Raw genomic sequence first — 10553 nt, 5'->3', positions numbered from 1 at the left:
AGGAATCAAAGAGTATACGATTTTTAACAATCCTTAAATATGTGGTAGCCATAGAGATAACAGCTGCATAAATCAGTGATGATTATAAGAATACTTTACAAAGGGATTACTGAAACCTACTCTGGGAGTTAAAAAGACATAAGCATACCCATTTAAAGAGGCAAACAGTAAGCTATGACATCACATGGCACAGGCTATAGTTCTTTCCAGCAGGCACTTGAAAAGAATTTTTTATTTGACTATCTCTGAGGGTGGCAGCAAAAAATTTGGTATTTCATGGTTTCTGAAATGAATACAAACCACCTTTTATTAACTGATCTACACTGACAATTATTTTATCTTACACTATAGGCCTCCCAAAATTTCCCCAAAAAAGATATATGAGGAAAGTTATAATAAAATATACACATAATATAAAACAAAGGTAAAAGGGAGTAACTATTCAGAAGACAGAAGAAAAAGTTTTCAGAGATCTGAAATAATAATTGCAATTAAATCTTCAATGCCCCATTGCCCTGCCTTGTGTTAATACTTTGCATGAACATTTGTTTCCAAAAGCTTTCATGTGATTGCTAACCACAGTGTCAAAACCCTTTGTCACCATGTATGTGAGAAGCTGGCTTACGTAAGTCAGAGGGCAAGGCTCAATGGGTCAGGCAGTAAGAACTGGCTCATATTCCAAGTTATGGCCCCTGATTAGTTCTGGATGACTTTTGTAATTCTGAGCAAATTAACATCTTCCTGACCTTCAGTATTCTCTGGTCAGATGTGGTTTTGTGGCAGCATAAACACCTAAATTCTTATCATCCTTAATAATCTATGAATTGATGAGTATGTATCAAGGATGAGCACACGTTTTTGTCAAGTTCCAGGGAGGCGATATTTTAGATCCACGTATCACAAAGACTCTGTGGCAACAACTCAACCTTGATGTTATAGAGTGAACGAAGCCATAGATAATACCTCAGCAAATAGGCTGTTCTCCAGAAACATGATATTGACAAAAACCGGCTAGAGGCTGGATTTGGCCCTTGGACATTAGTTAGCCAATTCCTGATGTATATTAACATATGGTAAGTATTGGGTCAAAATTGGATAGAGACGTAAACTTGAATAAAATGGCAACTGAAAATGAACTTGCAAACCATGATAAACTGAAGGCTTGTAAAGAACTGAAGTTTGCTTTACTTGCTCATTTATGCCAAAATAATCTATCAATCTGCTTGCTGATGGGATGATTTTAGCATTTATTTTGTTTTGCTGGGTTGAGATTCCAGCAGGGTATAGACAAGAGATGGCATAGAGAAACTGGCAGTGTGGTCTCTGTCTCGCTCCATACCTTCAGTGAGACACGATGCCTACCTCTAAGTATCCAGAGTTAAGTGGAAGTTGAATAATCACTTCTAACATAAGATCAAGGCACGAACAGGCTTCTCAAATAAGTTTTCTTCAAAAGCAAGTTCTGTTATGAGCGTTTAAAATGAATTATGGAAAGGGCTGGGGTAGTTCAATTTAAAAACAATATGTCATTTGGGGTTTCAGTTTCTTGTCTTTTCCATGCTAATTTCTTTCTGCCTTTTGCACATGGACTGTCGAAGAATTTTTATGACTAAGTGGTTTTGAAGTACTCTGTGGGACTTTTCCACACTGGGAACCTAGCAGAAGTGCCTGATGTTTCTGTCTAGAGTTTATCATTTGTCAGATATCAGAAGTAAATATAGAAAAAACAGAAATCCATATTTAATAGGCATAACTGGACACTGATCTATAATATTACTTCCTTTGAAATCCATTATTGAACTATAATTTTATCTATGTGTTTTTTTTGGTTATTCAAACAAACCACTGAAAAAAATGGTTCTAGGTAACAATTAGTCATCTTTGTTCAGTAGATTAGATCTAAGCATTAAAAGGCAAATGAGTAAGTGTAACAAAACTCAGTAAAGGTATTTCAAAGAGTAAATAAGACGTAAACTCTCATTAATACTCCTGTGGCATTTATCCAAGCTGCCTTATAACTTATAAACCAAATTCTGATTAAAGAGTGTATTACAGGTTTATATACCTAAGAACAATTTGATTACAAACCATTTTTTTTTAATTAGCAGATTTTCATATCTACCACCCATTGGCCATTGAAAACCCTTTCCCCAAATGTAAGATGATGATGTTGTAAGTATTATTTCTCTCAGGTAATGCAGCCCTACTTTAAAGATTCAAGATGTTTAGTCTTTATAGCATTTTGTAAGAAGGCCCATTAGTCTAGGTTCTTCTCTGCAGTACTCACTTATTCTATCGTACATAATTTATACTGTTGTTAAGTATTTATTGACTGATATTCCTTCTTGCTATTGAAGATTTATAGCACCAACACTCAGGAGTTCAGCATTTTTAGAGTAATAGTAAAAAATAAAGTTAATGCACCAGAAAATTTTAGAAGAAATATACATCACTCTGCACAATCAGTGTTTGGGGGATCCTGCTCTTAGGAAGTCCTGTCTTATAAAATTCTCTTTGAAGACTGTTTCATACACAAGCTCATTCCCAGAAGTTACCTTTTTGATATAAGATGAGACATTTTACATGTTAGTCATCTTTGCTCTCCTTTGATGATCTAGAGATTTGTATTTCCTTGTAGCTACTTTAATCCAAAGTATGTAATTATTCGCTCCTCAGTTGTGGCCCACAGGGTCTACAATTAACCTCCCCAAATAGCCTGCTGGAGTCCTTTTTTCAAAGGAATTTTGAAACAGGTGTAAAAGAAGTGTGCTTCAAAGCTGACCATTAAAACAGTGGTCACCATAAGCCAACTGTACATTGTATGATTTAGATAGATAATGAGAAGTTGACAAAATTTTAGGTGAGAGGCAGGGAGATAGTGAGGCAGATTCACCCTCATGCACTTCAACTGAGATCCACCCCAAAATCCCATCTTGGGCCGATGCTAAAGAATTGACCTATTTTTATCACCTAAGGCTGCTGCGCTCCAACTGAGCTATCCTCAGCATCTGAGGCAATTGTTGAACCAATCTAGCAACTGGCTGTGGGAGGGGAAGAGGGAGAGAGGAGGGAGAAGGAGGAGGGGAGAAGCAGATGGTCACTTCTCCTGTGTGCCTTGACTGGGAATGGAACCTGGAATGTCCATATGCCAGACTGACACTCTATCCACTGAGCCACCAGCGAAGGCCAGCAAAATATTGTAAGATGGAGTAGTTAGCACATTTGTCCAACCGGTGCTACTGTTTCAAATCAATACATGAATTAGTGACATGTAGATCAAATTAGGTCATATATTCAGCCAATGATGAATGCAAAAACCAAGGACATGGGTCATCCAAAGAAATGTAATGATTTCAATGATTATAGTAGTAATTATAAAAATAATGGTAATAGTAATAGTAATAGTAATAACTCTTACCATTTATTTCGGTTATTATGTGTCAGTCACCATACTAAATCTTTATTCATCAAATTTTATTGCATTCTTATTATAACCATGTGAAACAATCCAATATTATTAATCTTTTTTTATAAGTAGAAAAAATAGAGACTCAAGGAGAGTAAAAATATTTCCCAAGCTCACAGAGGTAGTAAACTGTAGAGATGGAGTTTGTCTCGGGACTTTTGTGTTACAAATTCTGTACTCCTTTTCCCAAGTTTTATTGTTTTTGAGATATAATTAATAAGTAAAAGTGTATACATTTAAAGTGCATGGAATGATTTGACATACACATATTGTCAAACTATTACCATGATTAAATTAATTAGCATCCATCACCTCACACAGTTACCATTTTGACTGTGTGTATATATGTGTGTGTGTAGTGAAAATTTCTATGACCTACTACTCTCTTACTAAATTTCAACCATACAGTACAATATTATTCCTTATAATCACTATGCTGTATATTTGATCTCCATAGCTTATCCAACTTATGACTGAAGGTGTGTCCCTTTTAACCAACACCTCCCTACTGCTAGCACCTGGCAACTGCAACTCTACTCTCCATTTCTATAAGTTTGACAAGTTTTTCTTAGATTTCACATATAAGTAAGATTATATAGTATTTGAAAACATTATGCTAAGTGAAATAAGCCAGAGATAAAGGAAAATGCTGTATTTTTAATTGAATTTATTGGGGTGACACTGACTAATTAAACTATATAGGTTTCAAGTCTGCTATTTATTTATTTTTTTTATTTAGGAAGGAGCAGGGGAGGCAGACTCCAGCATGTACTCTGACCAGGATCCGCCCAACAAGCCCAGTATGGGGCAATGCTCTGCCCATCTGGGACATTGCTCCATTGCTTGGCATACAAGCTATTTTTAGCACATGAGGCAGAGGCCATAGAGCCATCCTCAGTTCCCTGGGGCCAACTTGCTCAAATCAATTGAACCATAGCTGTGAGAGGGAGAGAGAGAGAAAGAAGGAGGAGTGGGTTCTGAAGCAGATGGTTGTTTCTCCTGTGTGCTCTGACTGGGAATTGAACCCAGGACATCCACACACCAAGTGATGCTCTAACACTGAGCCAACCAGCCAATGCCTCAAGTCTGCTATTTTTCATACATCATCTGTATATGCAGCCCTATGTTAATAGCAGCATTATTTGCAATAATACAGATTTGGAAGCAGCGCAAGTATCCATCAGTAGATGAGTGAAGAAAACAAGGTGTGGTTCATTTACACAATGAACTACTACTCAGCCATAAAAAAGGGGGGGACTTTACCCTTGTGACAGCCTGGATAGACTTAGAGAGTATGATGCTAAATTTTATATTCATTGCTAAGATTATGAACTAAAAATGAACAAAATGTCAAATTATAAAACTTTAGACTTTACAAGCTAGAAGCGTGACAAGATGCTAGTTTATGTATCGCAGTACTTCTGATTCAGGGCCTGGATTCTTTGTGCACTTTCTATGGGCACCCACTTTTATTCTTCAAAAGGTTCCAGCTTTGGCAATATACTACGTGGTCAGTCTAGCTAAATACATCCTTTGAGAGCATTTTGTGTCAGGTATCGATTTTACAAATAAAATTCAGCCTAAAAGGGAGGATAATTCCTTTGTGATCTCACAGGTTGTTTATTGGCAGCAAGCTCTGCAAACTCTGTCCACTCCACTTTCCAAAAATACTGCAAAAATTCAATTCAGCAACTCAGTGGATATTTGATAGCAACCTACATCAGACATGCCCGTGTGCCAGCCATTGAGAAGAACACAGAGAGGCAGACAAATTTTCCATGGCCTTTTGATAAGTGAGGATATTCCTGGGGAACCAAGATCTGTGTCCAAGACAACACGTGGAGAATCACCTCAGAGACGGATAACTGGGTGTCCAAGATGAAACAAGATGGTAAGCTAGAGATCATGTTACCAATCATAAGGCGAGCACGGCACTGGATTGGCATTAAATTAAGACAATGAAAGTTAAAATCCAATAGAGTTCTCGGGCATGAGGACTAGATCTAATCTTTGTAACCCCTGCATTGTCAGGCATTTAATCAATCCATTTCTCACTACCTCTGAAAATATTTGACCATATGCCAATCAAGAAAAAAGTATTGTCCCCTAATGACTTTTAAAATAGTTGTATGGATGTTCTTTCTCTACTAATTAGTAAACTCTTTGTGACTAATGACCACAGTCATTTCTACTTTTGGACCCATTAAGTTACTTACTGTGTGTGTGCACGCGCGCATGCACATGGTATAAAGCAGGAACCTAATTTGAAGAAGTGAAACATTTCCTGGAATGCTTCCCAGTGCTAGGATACCACTAGAGTATCATAATCCAGGAAGATACTGATGTCCAAATATGCTAATATCTAAGTCTAGGATATACAGATTGGCTTTTGTTCAATATTTCTGTGATTATTTTAATAGGATTATACCTGAACCATACCCAGCAATGCATAGCACAGTATTAAATAAGAAAAAACATGAAAACAGTCTGTCTAGGGGCAGTCTGGCAAGGAAATAAACTGATGGCAACTGAGTCAGGCTGATCATGGTTTGAATATCAAACTAACGCTCATCTCTCGCCACTTTCTTTCTCTGACATTAGGCAAATGAGGTAATTCTGTAAGCCTTGCTCATAGCATTCAGAGTTTTAAATGTAGATCTTAATGAGACATCTCTATAGGGCTGATGTGAAGACTGAATGAGGAAACAAAAGCCATCCGTTTTAGTCATTTCCAGCACATGAAAAAAATACATGGTGGTATTTTTTTAAAGGCCAGTCAGCCAGACCAGGGGCAAAGCTTTCTGAGGATGCAAAGTCAGGGTCTTACAGTAAAATAAACTAAAAAGTCAGCTGGGTACCTAGTAATTTGCTCGACAGCACCTCCATGTCCGGCAGTGGTAAGCAAGAAGGGAAAAAGCAGGCTTGAAGTTCATACTGAAATCTAGTGTCAGAGAGGAAAAAGGTGTATGATGAAGAAAAGCTTCGGAAAAAATAACAAAAGAAGATCGGTTAGCTTTGGGGTGCAGGGAGCACAAACAACACTCATTTGGGGCAGATTATGAAACCTTTATTATAATATATGGCCAGCGCTGCACAGAGCCTCAACATATCCCCAAATAATCACGAAGAGAAAAGGCTGCACTAACACATGCCATTGAAATCCTGGCCCAGGGTGTTCTGTGCATGTCCTTGCCTGTACGCTAGGGGAGAGGAGAGGTGTCCCGTTGACCTACTCTTTTCCAGCAGGGCCAAAAGCTAACAGCCTTTCGGTACAGCATGGGGAACCAGAGGGCAGAGCCGGAGTGAGTTTGAGGAGCAAGGACAATATGCATGTGTCTTCAGTCTATAGAGCTAATTGTGGAGTGACAGCTTCCCAGAAAGTGAAATAAAGGAGCTACAAATGAGCAAGCCAATGTGAGGGGTCCTGGAGAAATGGCACATTTGGCATGCTGACTTCCATTATGAAATTTATAAATTCCTCAGGCGAATCCGAATGGGCAAGCTCATTCTATTTATAGGAACAGGGATAAATCACTTTTAAGCTGCCTGCATGTCTGTTGTCTCATCTGTATCAGAGAAATAATATTAATGGCCTTGCCTACCCACACTGGACCTCAGAGATAATGGATTTGAAAGTGATTTCAATTGAAACCAAGGAAAAATTGATTTAGTGGTCTTCAAAGTGAGGTGAGAGTGATCCTGCAAACATTTTAAAGAAAAAATTGAAATATATACACATATATCTATATACAGACTTGGGCAAACGTAGGTTCACAGTTGTTCATATGGGAAATAATAAAATAATTAATAAATAATAATACAAGAATAAACTGTTTTGCAAACTCACAAACTGTAAACCTATGTTTGCTTAACCTGTATACTTCATTCTTTAGCATGTACAACATTTAAAAATACTCCTAATGTAATATTTTAATAGCATGTATATGTAATTTAGAAATATGTACATATATATGTTAGAGAGAACTGTTCAAAAAATTAATAATAACAGCCTAGAGATAGGCATGGCACATCTCTTTTTTGCATGGGGTTCTTCATTTACTGTGGTTCTTTATGAAAAAATTCTGATTAAAAAATATAAGAACACTATGTCTTCAGAAGTCTTTGAGACCACTGCCAAGGGTGTTATCCAATCCCAACACCAATCTGCCACCACAGTCACAAATACATTGATGAAATTAGAATGCTATATGTTATTTTACAAAGACTTAAAGATGTTTTACTGGGTCAGCACTATGCAGTTCTAAGAAAAGCGCCACATGCACTCTGGTGGTATACCTCAAACTGCCACCCAATGCACTCTGCCTTACAACCTGCGTGGTACCCATGATAAATTCTCTCCATGAGGCATCAGCTTACTCAGGCGGGTTCCATTCCTTCAATTTTATCAGCATTCTGCACCCACCTCTTATTGCCTTCTGTTTCTGCCCACACTCGCCCAGCTCTGCTTCTTCTCCGTCACTGACAGGAGCACAGTTGTAGACCTAGTCATGTGTTTCCACTGTTTCTTTCCTTTTTCCCCAATCTGTACTATATGTACACAATTATTCCTTCTCTCTCTCACTCTCTTTCTTTCTCTCTCTCTCTCTTTAACTTTGAGCTTCCTCTTATTCTACTTGTTATCAATACACTTTTTTTTTTTTAATTTAAATGAGAGGGAAGATAGAGAAAAACTCCCACATGTGCCCAAAACTAGGATTTACCCAGTGATCCCTATCTGGAGCTGATGCTCGCAACCAAGCTATTTTTAGCACCTGAGGCAGAGGCTCCAATTGAGCCGAGAGAGAGAGAGAGAGAGAGAGAGAGAGAGAGGGAAAGAATAGGAAGGGGAAGAGAGGAGAAGCAGATGGTCACTTCTCCTGTGTGCTCTGACCAGAAATTGAACCCAGGATTCCACATGCTAAGTCGATGCTCTACCATTGAGCCAACCTGCCAGGGCTACCAGTACACTTTAAGTGTTATTTATATGTGTCCATGATTCAGAGGACACGATTAACATTTAGTGGTTCCCAGTGATGCCCCCAGAGTCATATCACCTCTTAGCGGAGAAAGCAGTGATCCATGTCCAGGACAGTCTCAAAGAGTGCTGAAAAAAAAGTCAACTACAGAAGTACCATTGAAAAAGGAGAAAATTTAGACTCCCTCACTTCTGCTTGACCAGTGCTCCATTAACAGGCAGAGTGAAAAGGAACCGCTGGTGTGGATACACAGCAAAATCTGAAATTCCAAGCCTGTGGGGCTACATGCTGTGGCCTGGCTGTGACTGTGACTGACAGATCCTTGCTGGGACAGCAGTGCAGTCACCTCCCTTTCAAATGAAGACTATCCCCTGGGACTTCCTGTCAGCCCTGGCACTGTGACACTGCTGGCTGCCAGAGTGTGGGTCTGCTCAAGCAGCCAGGCCCCTCCTGAGTTAGGGGCACCGTGTACAGATTTTTGGGGTGAGGGGTGAAGGTGAGATCTTGCTCTAAATTAAGAGGGGCAGGGTCGTTCCCAGCTGCCCTTCCTCCCGAGTGGAAAAACATCATCCATTTCATTGAACCGATACCTTCCTGCGTTGGCTCTGACCAACCTAGAGATAGGCATGGCACATCTCTTTTTTGCATGGGGCTCTTCATTTACTGTGGTTCTTCATGAAAAAATTCTGATTAAAAAATATAAGAACACTAAAGATTATATTTCAATTTTAGTTTCAAAATAAGTGAATCCTTACAGCATTTCCATCAAGCATGTAGTATTAGGTTTACTGCTACTAAAAGTTTACTGAATAGTAGGTAAAAAGGAACACAGAGCTAATGAATTGCATAAACCCACACGCATACACACAACAAACACTGAATCATTGGAAGGATAAGTTGTTAGAAACAAACACAATTGTAAAATTTTCATTACTTATATTCTACCACTAAGTTCACACATAAAAGATATTGGAAGTGTTTGAATGGAGAAAAACACAAGTTGAGGATTTTCATGTGAAAGTAGCCATTGGCTGTCAAGAAATACTGTTAAGTTATGGTTACAGTAAAAAAAAAAAATAGGAGACGGGAACTGATTAATTAGTATAAGTTCATTCCAGTTAAATAGGCACTATAGTCTCAAGTCTTTTGTGATAATGTTTTTTATCTACTACACATAAGCTGTTCATGTAAGACTATTCCTAAATATCATAATCTTCTGATCAATTCATTAAAAGTATGCATTTTATTTTAGGATTTGGGCAAGAACCATTTTTAGACTACTGTGCATTTCACTCTATAAGCAAACTTGTTTTTAGAGTTATTAAATACGTTAAAAATTGTTGTGACAAAAATATACTGAACCCAAGTAATTTAAACTTGACTTTTCTGGCTTCTTAAAAGTTGTTTCAAGGTTTATAAATCAGAACAATCAATAATTGACATAAGCCATTCTATAAAAGTTTGATTCTGGTTTTTTTTGGTAATGCAGCAATTGCTGGGGGAGACAGAAAGCACACCACACAAGTAGCAAAGGAATCATTCAGCGATGCTGTCAGGTTGAGCATAAAATTTGTAAATCCTCTTGCCATTGGAGCTAAATTTGGAAAATGAAATTCTCTAGCTTTTTCTTCGCATGCGCTGATTTGGAAATAAAACACAGAATGCAGGCAATGTTGATAAGTGAGTCTCTGCTAGTTACTTTTTCTGATTTCATTATAAAATACTACTTATGAAAAATATAGAAAACACACTACAGAAAATGTGTCATCTGTCATCTGAGTTACTCTTCAGAGTGTTTGTTTCGAGCCCCGTTTTAAATGCTTCAAGTGTATTAACTCATTTAAAAAGACAATTAGTCTTCTGAGATAATCCCTTACTGTACAAAGTTGAGGAGACTGAGGAAAAGTAACATCATGTACCTTAGTTAATTAAGTTAAATATAGCATAAGACACAGATATCACATGCTGACCTACTTAGATTTCACTCTCTGTAGCACTGTTTGGTTTTCTACCATTCCAATCTCCAGATGGATGCCATGAATATGTCAACTTGCTGGTAATCTGAATCTGCATTTGCTAATTAAGAATTGTAATTGGGCCCTGGCCGGTTT

This window comes from Saccopteryx leptura, chromosome 2 (genome assembly GCF_036850995.1).
Source record: "Saccopteryx leptura isolate mSacLep1 chromosome 2, mSacLep1_pri_phased_curated, whole genome shotgun sequence".
NCBI classification, from domain to species: domain Eukaryota; kingdom Metazoa; phylum Chordata; class Mammalia; order Chiroptera; family Emballonuridae; genus Saccopteryx; species Saccopteryx leptura.
Note: the sequence above shows the minus strand (reverse complement) of the source record.